Consider the following 16,478-nt stretch of genomic DNA (forward strand, 5'->3'; position numbering starts at 1 on the left):
ATGCCTGAATCTGAACACTCAATTTCATTCAGAAAATTTTATTGAGCGTGCATTTCAAGACATATACTAATTCAATTAACAAATTGTTAACCACATAGCTGGCCACACAGCTTCTTTGTAGAAGGGTTACGAATACAAATATATACACAGAATATTTCGACAAGGCTGCACTCTTATACATGCACCTCGGTACACAATTACCAGTACAACACTGTTTTTCAAAATAGAAATGCAGATATATATAAATACAATATGAGGATATAAATTACACAGCATATTTCATACTAAGAATTGATTTGGTTTTCACGTTGGATGAGAGAACTCCACTATAAAAAATGCACACCTTCACTGTAGTCTCAAGAAAGCATATACCGTGGAGGTTGTTCTCTCGACGCGCGTTTCAACGCTGCCGCCTCTCACGTCGTGCTGCCGATCAAACAGCGTCACCATGTTTTTACGACAACCTACTCTCTACGACTGCTACGTTGGGTATTTTGTTAGCCTTGCTGATCTCCCATCAATATAAAAAAAAACTTCCCCATACAAACAGAAATCGGCAAATAATTTCGTGAATGAGCAAAGCAGCAAGCCATACTGCCGTGAGAACTCAGGCATTTTTCAACCGCAGCGCAAGCAACAGGTCGTTAATTCGCGCGTTTCTACCAGTGGTAATTGCTCGCAATCGCTGCAATTTCTGTGGATGCCGATACGGCTGAATACCCAATAAAAATACCAAAAATAAAATAAAAAGTAGGATACAAGCTTTTTCACAACGAAACCGAAACAAAAACTGGTTGTCACCGCCAGGTGGCTGCCGGTAGCTGTTTTTCTGTATAACCCTAATGGCGGTTCGGGTGCTGCGTCGCGTGCATCGCGCTTCGGCGCTTGCTACAATTCGCTACTTGGATTGTGAGCCGTCGTGAACTGTGTTGTGGTTTGCGTGTGTTTCTTCTTGCTCAAGGGTGCACAATCGCGCAGTGCTGTCGACGTAGCCTATTCGAGGCAAAGTGTCATTTTTCTGGTCTCTCTAACTTTTCAGTCTGTGCGCTTCTTTGTGTAGTCCAGGATGGGTGTCCAGGCACAAAGACGCGCGGGCAGTGTCGCGGTGGAAATGTTCCAAATAAGGCCCGGAATATTTTCTTCTGTGTGACTACGTGGTAGAGAGTGCCGGCTACGTAGCACTCGTGCTGAAATCTCACTGGTTGGTGTAGTGCCCGTGACACGAAGGCAAACAGCGTTCTGCACGACTACGCAATCATCTGAAAAGGTAAGCAGTACTCGTGCATTATCCGAAGCATATAATGCTGGAACGGTGACCTGTCGTACTGCTGCAGTATTCGTGTTCAATGCTATAAAAAGCGTTTAAGGCGCTTTTGTTGTCGCCGCGGTGAGTTGCTCTGCCAAGAATTGTCGCTGTCGGTACTTGTTTTGGCGAAGGGGATGCGACCGTGCGTGCGCTAGCTTTGCATGATTTTGGTATGCGCATGTTTGCGCGTTTTGTTTCTTGTTGAGCACAGATTTGTCCTCGTATATGCCTCGTTCTACGCGTTTCTGCCCATGCTTGTTCACACCACCGCGCACGTTTCAAGGACCGGCACTTTGGCTGTGCGTAAAATGTATGATTGTCTTTCAAGATAGCGTTAGCACTTTGAGGGGGATTGAAACACTTTTTATTCGCCGCGGTTTTTGCTTGGCCCTAGACTGTTGAACCTTAGGTCGTGGGGTCGATCCTGATGGCAGTAGCCGCATTTCGATTTAGGTGAAATGAAAAAAAGAATGCCCCTGTGCTGTGCGATGTCAGCTCACGTTAAGAAATTCTAGGTGGTCTAAATTAATCCGGAACCCTCCAATACGATCAGTGCCCATTTTCCGCATCTGAATTCAAACCCCACTATAAAGAAAGCACTGTCTCAGGTTGCAGTTACCAACGAAAGTTAATTTCCGGCCGTCAGGATCTAATTTTTAAATGAGTATGTGAAGATTTTTTTTTTTATGATACCGATAGCGTTTCTGGCTACCCAGAGTATAGGATCTTGCATTTCGATCACTCTGCTGTTTGAAAATTGGTTTCTGAGGAAAACAAGTGACGCAATAATTGTCTCAGTTATTACGATGTTTATCTACGCTTTCGAACGCAGATTTGTTTTGCTCATAGCAAGATTCCTTTACTAGTGCTAGGGGAACTGATGCATTTTAAACAGGGTAGTTTTCCTTTGTATTGAGGCGTATACTTGGGCAAGTATATTTGCGTATACTTGGGCAAGTATATTTTTCGTGATCTTTTTACATTCATGTGATATTCACTGTTGGACCGAGTTCGCATGCTTGTTTTTGTACTCCTGTCATAGTGATAATGGAAAATTGGTATCTGCAGGTGGCACATCTGTCTTCCAGTCCGAGTCAATGGCATGGATTTTGTGGCCACCAGATGAAGTCAAAAGCTGTGTTGTAAGTTGTTACTGCATTGTGCTTTGTTCTTGTGGTTGCCATGAAATGTTCTCTTACTTCCATTGCTCTTTTCCTTAATGCTACTGCTTGGAGCAGTTTGGATTGCTCTGCAGAGCCCATGCTTGTTCACACCACCGCGCACGTTTCAAGGACCGGCACTTTGGCTGTGCGTAAAATGTATGATTGTCTTTCAAGATAGCGTTAGCACTTTGAGGGGGATTGAAACACTTTTTATTCGCCGCGGTTTTTGCTTGGCACTAGACTGTTGAACCTTAGGTCGTGGGGTCGATCCTGATGGCAGTAGCCGCATTTCGATTTAGGTGAAATGAAAAAAAGAATGCCCCTGTGCTGTGCGATGTCAGCTCACGTTAAGAAATTCTAGGTGGTCTAAATTAATCCGGAACCCTCCAATACGATCAGTGCCCATTTTCCGCATCTGAATTCAAACCCCACTATAAAGAAAGCACTGTCTCAGGTTGCAGTTACCAACGAAAGTTAATTTCCGGCCGTCAGGATCTAATTTTTAAATGAGTATGTGAAGATTTTTTTTTTTTATGATACCGATAGCGTTTCTGGCTACCCAGAGTATAGGATCTTGCATTTCGATCACTCTGCTGTTTGAAAATTGGTTTCTGAGGAAAACAAGTGACGCAATAATTGTCTCAGTTATTACGATGTTTATCTACGCTTTCGAACGCAGATTTGTTTTGCTCATAGCAAGATTCCTTTACTAGTGCTAGGGGAACTGATGCATTTTAAACAGGGTAGTTTTCCTTTGTATTGAGGCGTATACTTGGGCAAGTATATTTGCGTATACTTGGGCAAGTATATTTTTCGTGATCTTTTTACATTCATGTGATATTCACTGTTGGACCGAGTTCGCATGCTTGTTTTTGCACTCCTGTCATAGTGATAATGGAAAATTGGTATCTGCAGGTGGCACATCTGTCTTCCAGTCCGAGTCAATGGCATGGATTTTGTGGCCACCAGATGAAGTCAAAAGCTGTGTTGTAAGTTGTTACTGCATTGTGCTTTGTTCTTGTGGTTGCCATGAAATGTTCTCTTACTTTCATTGCTCTTTTCCTTAATGCTACTGCTTGGAGCAGTTTGGATTGCTCTGGCCTGATATGTTTACATGTTTATATGAGTAATATTAGTTGGCTGTCAGAATGGGCCGGTTGCAGGCCATTTGAAGTTTTACATTCAATATTGCTCGTCTTTTAACCGTTGCATTCTATGCATGAAGTGCGAAATGTCTGCATGTTTTTGGCTGCATTATGTGATACTATTTGACTACGAATATTAACATTATGATGCATGTGTGTTAACTTAAATATGTGTTTTTATGCCACTCATCGCAGGTCACATATGTAAAAGAAAAAGTGCACACATGAGAACTGGTTTCATTACTGCTGCCTTGTTTTTGCTAAGCATGGAGAGCTGAGCTAATTGGTTCTGGGTAGAATTATGAGACATCATTCCAGTGTACAAAAACACATGAACGAAGAGAGTAGACTCCAGAGACCCCATACTTCAACTGAGGTTGATTCCACAACATGAGCTTTTTACATGCAAAGTGGTACTAGTGACCCCTGTGGCTGAAAAGTGTTTCCTCGACCAGGTAACAATTATTCAATGTTGCAAAAACAAAAACATAGGCGTAAGGTTAGCTTGTCACTCAAGTTGAATGCATTGGCGTGACTAAACATTGCCTACCTGGCTGACCCAACACACATTTGCGTTGAGATAATCTATTTCTTTTTCTGCCTGCCTGCTCCAGTCGCCTTACTTCGGCATTGACGCTGTCACGACTCTGTGACAGCATCAATGCGCAAGTAAGGAGACTGGAGCAGGCAGTTTTCACAGGAGAAATTGTAGCCTTAGTGGTAGAAAGCCAGGTTCGAGAGATGAAGTGTGCTGGGCAGCGCAAGCCGGAAGACAACGCACATTCGCAACAGTGACCTGTCATTGTGCCCTATTGGCATCAGGTGTCACACCGCCTCAAGAAGGCCAGTGACAAACACGATGTACATGTCGTATTTTCAGCTTGGGAAAGCTGGGATGCATGTGCCACCTGATAAATGACGTTACGAAAAAGCCTGCCTACAAAACTAAGCACACCAAACCCCTCGTTAAACATGAGGTTGACATGGTGTACAGCATCCTCCTTGCCTGTGGCAAACATTACATTAGACAGACGAGGCTTGCATCAATGAACGCTTGCTTGAACATTGCAGGACAGCTGATTCATTAAGTGGCAGAGGTCATTTAGCTGAGCACATTCGCCTTTGCTCGCACAAGCGAGCATGCAAGGCGTTTTTGAAAGAAACACATGCCTTGTGCAAGTTTAGCACTTGAAAGGGCTGGGAAATTTTTTAAGCCTTTTGTATCTCTGTTGAAAAAGAGAATTACGTCAGCAGCCCTTCTGCAGCGCTCCAGAAAAAGAAATAGATTATCTGGAGGCAAATATGTTTGTTGGGTCAGCCAGGTAGGTGATGCATAGGCGTGCCGATGTGTTTAATGTGAGTGGCAAGATACCTTTACCCCTATGTTTTTTTGTGTTTTGGTTTTTGCCGTCCTGAATAATTGTTATCTGGTGGCGGAAATACTTTTCAGCCCCAGGGATCACTAGTACCCCTTTGCACATAAAAAGCCTGTGTTGTGGAATAAACCTCAGTTGAAATATGGTGTCCATGGAGTCTACTCTCTTCATCCGTGTGATTTTGTGTGCCGGAATGATGTCTCATAATTCTCCCTTGTTTTCAGTGAATAAGGAGGGCTTCTGGTGTCTCTTTTTTTGTATGTGATGGTTATAACAAAGTGGCTACCCATAAACTGTCATTTTGGGCTTAATTGAAGGATCCTTGGGAATTTGTTTGACAGCATGTTCCATGGGCACTTTCTTGAGAAAAATCAGTTATTTGTTACCCATTTCACTGCATTAACCATTGCTTCTCATCATGTCTCGAAAGTCATTGATAAGCACAAGCTTTCGAGTACCTGAGGGCTGTGTGAGAAGCCTTCTGACATACTTTAAACTACTGAGGATATCTGAAGACAGATTTTACCAATAATTGTTAGCCAATCCAAACCTCTTGGTTCTATCCCTGACAACCTGAAGCTGACCTGTCAATAATTAAGGCTGGAAACCGTTCTGATCCCCAAACTGTTCTCCTATTTTATTGATGTGCATTTTGCATGAACTGTTAGAGCACGAAATGAGTCCGCATATTACTTGCCACCATAATTCAAACTAATATTTCTATACCACTCATCACGGCTCCCATTCTCTTTACTAATGTGCAATCCAACTTTTTGAATTCACAACAGATTTTCACCCAAATTTAGATTCTTTATTTTAGGCAAGTGTCATCGACTTGAATTTCTCCAAAGCTTTTCATGTTTGTCATTATAACCTTTTAGCTACACTCTCATGCTTGAGCCTTCATTCTTTGATATTAGTGTAGATTCATTGCTTCCTGTTCTACGGCTGGCCTTAAAAAGCTATTGTACTTCTTCTCTTATGAAGCCCAGCATATCAATATGCAAAATCATAAGGCGTCCCTCATCCTGAGTCACTTTGGGATGTTAAACCCCCATAAACCAAACCAAGCACATTACTAAAGTACATTAATATTAGCCATTCAATAACAGTCTTTGTCTTTATGTCCCAACCTTGTCTTTATGACTGCATTATTCTGAAGGATGCCCCAACTATCTCAGCTACTCTGACTGTATTGACTTTTGCAAGACGGATGAATGGGCTTGTTTGTAATTCATTATGTCAAAACAGCGCAAAGAAGAGAAAGATGAGGAAGGAATGCGACGGTGCGAGTGCTGACTTTCAAGAAGGTTTATTGGAAAGCACATCAAAATATATACACTGTGGCCTAAAAAAAGAATGAAGAAAGGGTGCCTTGTAACATTCACTTTGGATCTGTCAAAAACAAAACGAAAGTTGAATATGAAGCATTTAAGAGCATGAACTCTTTCTTAGGGAGCGATAAAGAAGGTGTGTTAACACATTGATTGCGTTTTTTCTACAATTTCAGTGGCCTCGATCATCTCATGCACAAACTTTTCTGTGTCTGTCTATCACAATGCAGCACAAGAAATTACGCCTCACAGCATAAAGGATGTGGCAAACGATCGCAGTCGCGACAATGAAACATCAGATTCTCCCTGCTAGCTTTGTTCACATCGTAACGGTGGTCTTTTGACCTCTCATTGGCACCTCTGCTAGTTTCTTGCTGAAGTTGATACATTAGCCAGATGGTTCAACTTTAGATTATTACATAGTTTCTTGGCTCTGGACATTGCTATTAACAAATCAGCTGTTGTGTGACACTTGAACTCAGAATTAACTGCCTCCGTTGCCTTGGACAGAAAGACGCCTTTAGACATGACCACAAAACCACCTTCTTTATCAGCAGTTGAATGCGATAGGGCCCACCGTCTTAAACCCGTTACAGTTCAGCCTGCGGGCAAGTTCCTGGCATGGTTCAAACCACGACACCCCATCAACCAACGCCCCCTGAAACACACCTGTCACGCTCAGGTCCAGGCACAGGAAGGCAAGACGTCAAAGTATGGCAAACAGCTCCAGAATAGTCCTCTTCGAAGGAACAATGGCAAATTTTGGCCCGTATATGCTTCAAGCAGCAGACGAGGCAGCAACTCAGTGTCGACATTGTGCACCTTGTTTTCAGACACTCGTGCCTTGGCTTCTCTGCTCCGGGCTAGTGAGCGCAAAGTGGCTGCAAAGTGGCATTCCAGATGGCTTTCACCTGGTCAACGGTGCGTGACACCGTCAACCAGCCACTCCCTGGCTTGTTTTCAGGCACAAGAGTTTGACAACAAGGTGCACACCTTCAGCTTGGAGTCGCTGCCTCGTCTGGTCCTTGAAGTGCTTATGGACCAAAATTTTCCGTTCCTCCGAAGAGAACTATTGTGGAGATGCTTGCCATGGTTTGACGAGTTGCCTTTTCCACGCACAGACCTGAGTGTGACAGGTGTGCTTCGGGATGTTTTGATGCAGTGTCACGGTTTGAACCCTCTTTAGGAACTTGCCCACAGGCCGAACTGTGTCGTATTTAAGAGGGTGGGCCCTCTTGCTTTCAACTGCTGATAAACGGTGGTTTTGTGGTCGTATCGAAAGGCGCCTGTCAGTCCAAGGCCACAGATGCAGTGTATTCTGAATTTGAGTGTCACTTACTATCTGATTTGTTAAAAGCAAAGTCCAGTGCCAAGAAACATTAACAATCTAGAGTTTAACCATCAGGCTAATGCCATCAACTTCAGTAAGAAAAATTGTCCAGCTATCTTCTTTACCGCAAAGACCCATAAAGGTGACTGCTCCTTGAGGGTTGTAGTTTAAGAGACTGGAACCTGTCAGAAACAAATCGCCTTCTCTTTGCGACATAAAATTAAGTTGCTGAGCATTGATGACTCCTCTCGTGTAAGATCTGCAGAGAAAGTAACGCAGTTTCTACACAATAACTCTCGCACCAGTTTCATGGGGTGCTATGTTGACATCAAAGATTTATATTATGCCATCCCTCAATCAGGATCAATAATGTGTTGAAGAATTCATTAACCTAAATGGAGCAGTGGCATTCCAAACGTCTCAGGCGTTTTGGTGAATAATTTTGTCGCACTTTTAAGCTCATACCTTCAGTCCACCTTTATTACATTTCAGAATAGCTTGTTTTTGCAAAAAAAACTATTAGCGCCGCTGTTACGTGGCTTATTGCAGGATCTCCAATCCTGACGAAGCATTGTCTAAGGTGAGAGAGGAGTTCAGTCAAAGCCTCAGTCCACTTTGAATCACCACTGAAATTATAGAGGATAATATGTCATCACATTTATTGGATCTCAATCTTGGGTGGTTACACTTGTTGGGCTTACGAGCCAAGGGAAAACAAGCTACTTTTACCATTTTCTTCGGTTCAGTCTAAGCTGGTCAAGAGGTGTCACTAACCTTTGCTTCAAAAATTCCTTAATGAAATCCTGTTTGATTGCCATGACATCCAGTTTTGCCCAGCTCATATGCCGTTTGTCCTTTACTGGATATTTAGAACCTTTGTCAGTGTCTTTAGCCGATTGCTTTAAGCAGAAGTTGAAACATTCTTTTTGTGCCCCCGTCGAGACTGTAACTCCCAAAAGGAAGTTTGTACGTACCTTTCTCTACATCCACAATTGGTCGCACCGGTTAAATAGGCAGTCGAGTTGGCGTCGATATTGTTTTTCTAACCCTATGAAGTTTCAGTACCTGTAGTCAACCGAGATTATCCATCAGAGTCTCTTCGTGCACTGCACAGAAGACATAGTGTGTTCGAACGCCTTGAAATGTGGCTATGTTTACAGTGGGAAAACAGGCAAGTGTGTCACTGAGAGGTTTAAAAGACCACCACGATGATGTGAACAAAGCTTGCGGGAGAACTTTGATGATTCACTGTCGCAATTTCAATTGTTTGCCAGATCCTAAACGCTGTGAACCGGAATTCATGTTCTGCATTTTGCCTGACAGACACAGAAAAGTTTGTGCGTGAGATAATCGAGGCCACTGAAATTTAAAAAAAAACCGTAATCACTGTGTTAGCACACCTTCTTTACGCTTCCTAAGGAAGAGTTCATGCTCTTAAATGCTTCTTTGTCAGTTTTTGTTTTGTTTTACACTCATGCAATGTGGTTGACACAAGGTGCCCTTTGTTCGTTGTTTTTTTTAGGCCACAGTGTATATATTTTGACGTGGTTTCCAATACACATTGGCGATAGTCAGCACTCATGCCATCATATTTATTCCTTCGTTGTCCTTGTCTTGTCTGCATTGTTTTGTCAACGTATTGACCTCCTTTCCCACCTCTAGGGTTAATGGTATGGAGAAACCTTAACCAGATGCAGCCCCACATACTTGGAGCATGTCACGATACATGCTGCTGGCACCACAAGGGCACTCGGGTTTATCAGGAGATGTCATGATCTGTGTGCTCTTGCCATGCTGCGCAGTTTATGCATAAAAATTTTATTGATTCCAAACTGAAGTATTCCCTAGCTCTTTCAATTTTGCACCAAACTGTTTGATGCTACGCCACCAACTCCCTTTAATCCAACAGCGACACTTGGTACAGCATATGTGTAATCAGTCATCTCATTTGACCACCAGACATCACTGCATAAAAGGGGAAACGCTCGTTTAGGTGTGTTCCATATACTCTACAATACTTTTCCACAACTTAATGTTAAATGTTGCTGCCCCGCTTCAGACCAGGATGCCATCACAACTAAATCAAGAAATTTTTCCTGTTCCCATTGAAGAATAAATCAAATCAAAGTTTATTTCCCATCTAGCACTACAGATGGAGGAATCGTAGAAAAAAGCTGCCCTTGGGCAGCTTGACGAGTCTACAATCCTTATTATTGACAGGGAGGCAACACAAGAGTTTATACAATTTTAAAAAACAAGCACATCAAGGAAGCACCGGAGAATACACGAAACAGCAATATGTATACATAATGAAACTTAAACAATGTTATGCAAAAACAAATTATGTAGTTCATGACGTGAAAAAGAAAACAAATCGAGGTTAATGTGGATATACCTATTTAGAAGAGATGGAAGTGTGTACTGAAGGCATTCCCTACCAAGATTTAGTCGAGGTGTTGGCACTGTCCATTCTTCGCCACGTCTTGTTGGATAGACTGATTCTTTTTTCCTTAGTTCTGCAAAATTTTTAAGATTTGTTACATTCTTCTTGATTTCTGTTTTAAAAGTAACACTGAGGCGATATTTATAAAGATTATGTGCTTTATTAACTCTGGAATGACAAAAGAAAGCTGCACTGGGATGTCGGAACGGTAAATTATATGCATTTCGGAGATATCTTTTTTGCATTAAATGAATACGTTCAAGGTTAGTGAATGTTGTAGTGCCCCACACCAACTGGCAATAGTTTAAATGCGAGTTGAATATTGAATTGTATACCAGCATCTTAGTTTTTGTGGGAAGTATGTATTTTAGACGGCCTATAACACCAGTGATTTGAGCTATTTTTTTTCAAGATATAATTGACATGATAATCCCATGACATACTGGCAGAAAATATGACCCCAAGGCATTTAAACTGCTCAACAATTTCTACAGCCCGCGAGTTTAATATAATATTCTCGTGCAGTGGGATAACTTTATTTTTCGGCCTAAATATGACAGCTTTGGTCTCACTCTCATTTATTTGCATCAGGTTAACTGCAGACCAGACCTCAAGAGGCATTGTGGCATTACATTGTTTGATAAGTTCATGAACATTTTCACCCGAAAAAAATACGCTCGTATCGTCTGCATAGATGGAAAACTTTGTATTATCGCTAATGTTGACAATATCGTTTCGGTAAATATTGAAGAGTAGAGGCCCTAGCGTACTGCCTTGGGGGACACCGTAGAAGAGCGGCTTCGGTTCAGACTGTATACCATTTATGTACACCACTTGCTGTCTAAACGACAAATAAGAACTTAACAATGAGAGCGCTTTTTCTCGGATACCATAGTAGTGTAATTTATTTAGTAAGATTTTATGATTTACCAGGTCAAAAGCCTTTGAGAAGTCCACAAATACACCAATGACAATAGATTTGTTTTCAAGTTGCTTTATTATATATTCCTTTTGTTGGAGTAATGCAAGTTCAGTGGATTTGCTTTTGCAGAAGCCAAACTGAAATGGTGTTAGCAAGTTAAATTTATGGATGAAATTTGACATTCTTAGATGCAGCATTTTCTCAAATACTTTCGAAAACACTGGCAAAATAGAGATTGGTCTGTAGTTGGCGAGGGCGTTGCGATCTCCTTTTTTGTAAAGAACAACAACTTTTGCTAATTGCATTTTTTCCGTAAAAACTGCAGTTTCTAAACAGATGTTAAAGATGTGAGCAAGTATGGGAGCAATTATGTCAACTACATGCTTGACTGGCCGTATTTGGATATCATCAATGTCACAGCTACTGCTATTGTTAAGATTTGTTATCACCGACACTACTTCGTCTACCGTGACTGGGTGCAGAAAAATTGTTTCATCATTCTGAATTCGAACATATTTGCAAGCGTCAGATCCGGCAGCACGTGTTATAGCACGGGTAGCCAAGCTCGTTAAAAAAGTATTGAATACATTAGCCAGTTCGACGCCAGAAACTTCCTTTCCATCAATATTTAATTTTGTTAATGCAGTGCGTGAACTGTCCCGCTGCAGAAGTGTATTTAATCTCGATCATAGTACACCATTTCGAACATTCTTAACATCTAGAAGTGACACGTGATAGGCTGTTCGTGTAGACCGCAGTTTTTTAGTCAATTTGTTCCTATATTTCTTAAATACCGCAAGGTCCTCAACCTTCCGGCTGCTCAAAAATTTTCTGTACAGCTTGTCTTTCATTTGTATTTCTCCGCGAAGCTCTGGCGTTACCCATGGCTTGCGGATTCTGCGACTTTTCACGCGTGTTACAAGAGGAAAGCAGTCGTGATTTATCTGTTTAAAGCAATCGACAAACGTATTATAGGCAACATTTGCATCATGAAGTTCAGCTATCTTACTCCAATATACTTTCATGAGCGCATCCCTAAAGGATTTCAATGATGATTCTGTAATAGCTTGGTATGTGATTGATGTGGACTTACTTCCTATTGTACTAGCGTTCTCAATGCAAGCAAACACAGGAAGATGGTCACTAACACAACAAGATAAAACACCAGAAAAAGCATTCAGCTGCATAGAGTTAGTAATAATTAAATCGAGAATAGAATGGCCTTCGCTTGTGACTCTACCTCACCACATTTTCATTGCATGTGGTCCCTCAAAATTATGGAAATAAGTGATATCGCTTGGAGCATTGACACTGGTTTGTTTTACCTTTTCTTTGCTGCTGTTTTTATTTTTTGCAACTGATGTATCAATGGATTGTATGCCTCTTTTCGTAGTGTATCGTCTGCGACATCTCAGCTGTGCTACTGCAGTCACCCTTCTGATGTTACCTTTATATTGTCCCTCTTATTAATACCCCACTAAAAGCCTTCAGAGGACAAAAAACGATGGCTTTTTTATTTTGCTCATTATGGCACACGTCAGGCTTATGTTTAGGGATATAGGAGAGGCCTTTGTCTTGCAGTGGTGCTAGTTATGCTGCTGATGATGGTACTTAATGACGAGCATATGATATATTGAATAAGAACCTCAAATTATTTTTCTTTTTGAGTGCGAATAGCTTCAGTGGTTCTTGATATAGGCTCACTTTATTCCTGTGGCCACAATACGGAGTTTACTTTTTTAGCACTCTAATACTGGCAAGAATAAAAACTTGTGGATCCTAATTCTTTCATTTCAATCTTTTCTGCAGAGTGCATCGCCCAGTTTTCCCAAGCCCTCATGCACCGGTGGTACATCAACAAGGCTGTTTCATGGGGCCCAGCTGCATTGACAAGTGGCTAAAGAAGAGCAAGAGGAGCATGAACACAAAATAAAACTGGCTGTAGGAGCTTCATCTATTTTGAAATTTGCTGTCTCATTGCGACAGACATAACATTGCTGCATGGCCCCTGCCCCAACATCTCCCAGTCATTCCAACATGCCCAGTCATTCCAACATGCCCAGTCATTCCAACATGCCCAGTTATTCCAACATGCCCAGTCATTCCAACATGCCCAGTCATTCCAACATGCCCAGCATTCCAACATGCCCAGTCATTCCAACGCATTTTCCATTACCATAATCCACCAAGGTTTCCAGTGTTGGTTTCCAATATTTACATCATTGCCTTTTTTTCCAATAGGGGTGCCACTGCAGAGGGTCAGCCCGGTGGAGGCGGCCCTCCGCATCCTCCAGTCCAGCCGCCCAGACCTGCTGTCCCCGGCGGCCGAGGAGCTTTGGAGGGCGCTGCCGGCAGGGCCCCCAGTGGAGCCAGGCGCCTCGCTCCCCCAGGCGGCTCGTGAGGAGCCCATCCAGCTAGCGGTGAGCGGCCCCCCGGCGAGCACCCCTCCCCCCTGCGACGACTCTATGGACCCGGACCAGGAGGTCATCGAACGCCTACTGGCGGACCCCGGGACGGACGTTTGAGGGGGGGGGAGATGTAGGGTCTGCTCGCGGGCAGGTCAAATCTCGCGCCGCTCACCGCGGGTAGCCTCGGACCCCTTCTTCCCGAGTGGTGGGGCGGGGGGAGCGAGGCTAGGAGAAAGCCTTCATAAGGCGCGACCGGGAAGGCCCGCGCTCTCTCGCTCTTGGACCAGCCTTGCCAAAGGACCACCTGACCCAGCTGCCACGACGACGACCGGCCCCCCTGATGTGAGAATAAACCGTTTTGTACAAAGACCTGCCTCGAGTGACTGCCTGTGCGTCCCCGCGCAGAGGAATCGCCCACAGTATGCGGCTGATTTCATTATGTGAGTCAATTAGACACCTGTTCTTCAAACTGTAAGGGCTCTTAAAGGAGTATGGACACCTAACCTTTGGGTGCGTGTTTTCTTCTTTGTAATGATGCGTGAGGCATTATTATACATGGAGTACCACCTAGAACTGCTAAATAATTTATTATCGATTTTTGTCTTGCTGTTTAAATTTCAATAACTTCACTATCAGTGGGACGTCAATGAGTGAGGCATGAAAAACTGCGATATAATAGCTGCGTCCTCGTTTTAATTCACCTAATGCTGGAGCCAGTCAGCCAGCTTCACTATCCGGACTTGTAAAGAATGTAAAACAGCGATTATATTGCACTTTTTTCATGCCTGCTGGTCATTTCCGAAATTCTGTGGGGGCACGTCGCCGGCGCAGCGCATTGAGTCAGCCACGCCTCGACTGGTACCTGTGCTGCTCGCGCTGCTGACACTCTTTCTTTCATTGTGCGTATATGCGGTCCTGCTCGTGGGTGCACAAAAGAGGGGTTGCCGCTCGTTGTGAGTCATGACTGGAATGCCTCGACGTTGAGAGAGTGGAGAAACGTATTGTTGTGTCGTTTGCTGCCACAATAGTTCTCACAACATCAACGGCCAAGAGCAGCCAGTGTAACTCTATAGATTTTTTGGACATATGTCCCACATTCCTGGAAAAAAAATCAATATTCGAAATTTGTAATCTACTGCTGAGGAAATTTTGGAGGTAATGGGGAATATTTTCGATGTGTAGCAAAATCTTGCAGAACTTTTCCATCGCTCGCATCGAGCGATAACAAAAACATTAATAGCAAGACAAAAAGAAACAAAACCATGCACGCATGTCGACGGGAGGTTGGTATAGTGAAATCTTCCAGTGTATAAAAAAAAATGCGTTCATACACTTTTTCCCATTCAAAAATGGTTTTCCAGGGAATTCTTGTCTGTGAAATGATTGAGAAGGAGAGACGGCAAGCCTGGATAACTTCTGTGCGCAAGCTGAAGTAGGCGGTTTTCTCTTGCTAAATTGGTTTGGTATGTTGCGCGTGTATATTATTTCTGACGAATTTTCATTGTAATTCACTAAGCATGCAGTGTTTAGTCGTAGAGCTCACGCTAACGAAACTATTTTTTTTTCCTGTAAAGCCCTCCGCCGGTCAGGTAACGCAAACAAATATTTTGGAGGCTGACATCAACAGCTGCGTTAGGCAGACGCGTGTGAGGCAAGGTCAGTGATCGCCTCATTGTTCCTTTGTGTGACGCCCGGCTCAACTTCCAAGTTATTTTTCTAGATGTAAAAAATGTCTAAAAGTAAAAGTAGTAACAATATTAGCTTGCACATGAATGAGCATTTGAATATAAGAGATGGCTCTGCAAATAAATTGTTTTGGGAATGCACGCGTGCGCTGCAATCGGCATTAAATTAAATATACCAACCACTGCATAGTGACTGACCAAACTACAGCATTTTTTCTCTTAGCCGTAAGCGAGCAGCTGGTAAGCACATTTCGCGCGTATTTTCGTTTTTGTTTTCAGCCTCGCCTATCTTTATTTTACGTCCAAATAAACACATACTCGTTCTTATTCGGCGAAAAACGTAAGGAAATTCCAACTATTTGGCCATAAAAGTTGCGTACATCGAAGTGCTCAGCTATTCAACAAAATTAAGTATTTGCGAAAATGACCGTGCCATAAAAAAAAAAGGTATTAAGCTCGAATTCCACGTCTTAAATGAACTTGCCATTTACTTGCGACATACATGTCGGCGCAACGGTGACGGCGGTTTCGTCAAATATCTGCTCCACGAAGTGGACCTGATGCACTGTCAGTTCTCTTTTTTTTTTCAGGTTCGGCGCAGAAAAAAAAAATCGCTGACCACTCTTTCATGGAACCTGCACCTGAGAGGATACTGTCGCGATAGAAAGAAATGCGAACAGCGCAGCGCCTAATTCGAACACAAGTACGCTACAAACATGAATTCCAATTTGGAATTGCGTAGGCAACATGCTGTTCACATTATTTTCTATCGCCCTTGTACATATTCCTAATCCTCTTAATCTCGTCAGCGTTCTAGCACGAAGGAAAAAGCAAGCGTCAGCGCAAACATATTTCCAGGCAGTCCAACACGTGCAAAGCATGTGCGTAACTGGTTTTTTTCAAGAGAAAGGGCGTTAGGCGCAACTTCTCAATGGTATGGGTGACAGGTCTGTCCGGTCAATTGTGGGGAGTCGCGGGAGACGGTGCTATGGTGCTTTTCACTCGCGCTTGCAACGCCCCTCTGCAAAGCTCTGGTTCCTTCGGCGTGCCTTTCGGAGCGAAAGAAAGGGGGAAAGTGACGCGGACCTGGACTATCCAGCCTCCAGCTATCTGCTGAGCACCGCCGAAGTCGGCAATGTGTCGCTTTTCTGCTGTTCTGGGGGGGTCTCGAGGGTCCGCTTTTTCACCGCCTCAGCAACGCCATCTCTCGCTCAGTAGGGTAAGGAACATTTTGCCGTGAGTGGTGGCTATATTCTAGGCACTATATGGTGGCTGACCGTGGACACAGCGGCGACTCATTTAATACGCAAATAAAGGATGTCTTGCTTCCCCGTGGCGGCCGGTCTCAGAACTGGCATCTGAATAT

General features: G+C 43.2%; 1 long non-coding RNA gene across 3 annotated transcripts; it reads left to right on the plus strand.

Annotated features, from left to right (window-relative positions):
* The first annotated feature begins 850 nt into the window (after positions 1-850).
* Positions 851-12,976, plus strand: LOC149370317 (uncharacterized). Of its 3 annotated transcripts, XR_016285697.1 has the most exons (4): positions 851-1,267; positions 2,375-2,448; positions 3,385-3,458; positions 12,829-12,976. It is a non-coding gene; the product is annotated as an uncharacterized LOC149370317 (long non-coding RNA). The 3 variants fall into 3 exon arrangements; XR_016285698.1 differs by lacking the exon at positions 851-1,267 and having other exon boundaries at positions 1,697-2,448; XR_016285699.1 differs by lacking the exons at positions 851-1,267; positions 2,375-2,448 and adding an exon at positions 2,545-2,625.
* The last annotated feature ends 3,502 nt before the right edge of the window (positions 12,977-16,478 follow it).

This window comes from Amblyomma mixtum, chromosome 1 (assembly GCF_055824585.1).
Source record: "Amblyomma mixtum isolate Tamu chromosome 1, ASM5582458v1, whole genome shotgun sequence".
NCBI lineage: Eukaryota > Metazoa > Arthropoda > Arachnida > Ixodida > Ixodidae > Amblyomma > Amblyomma mixtum.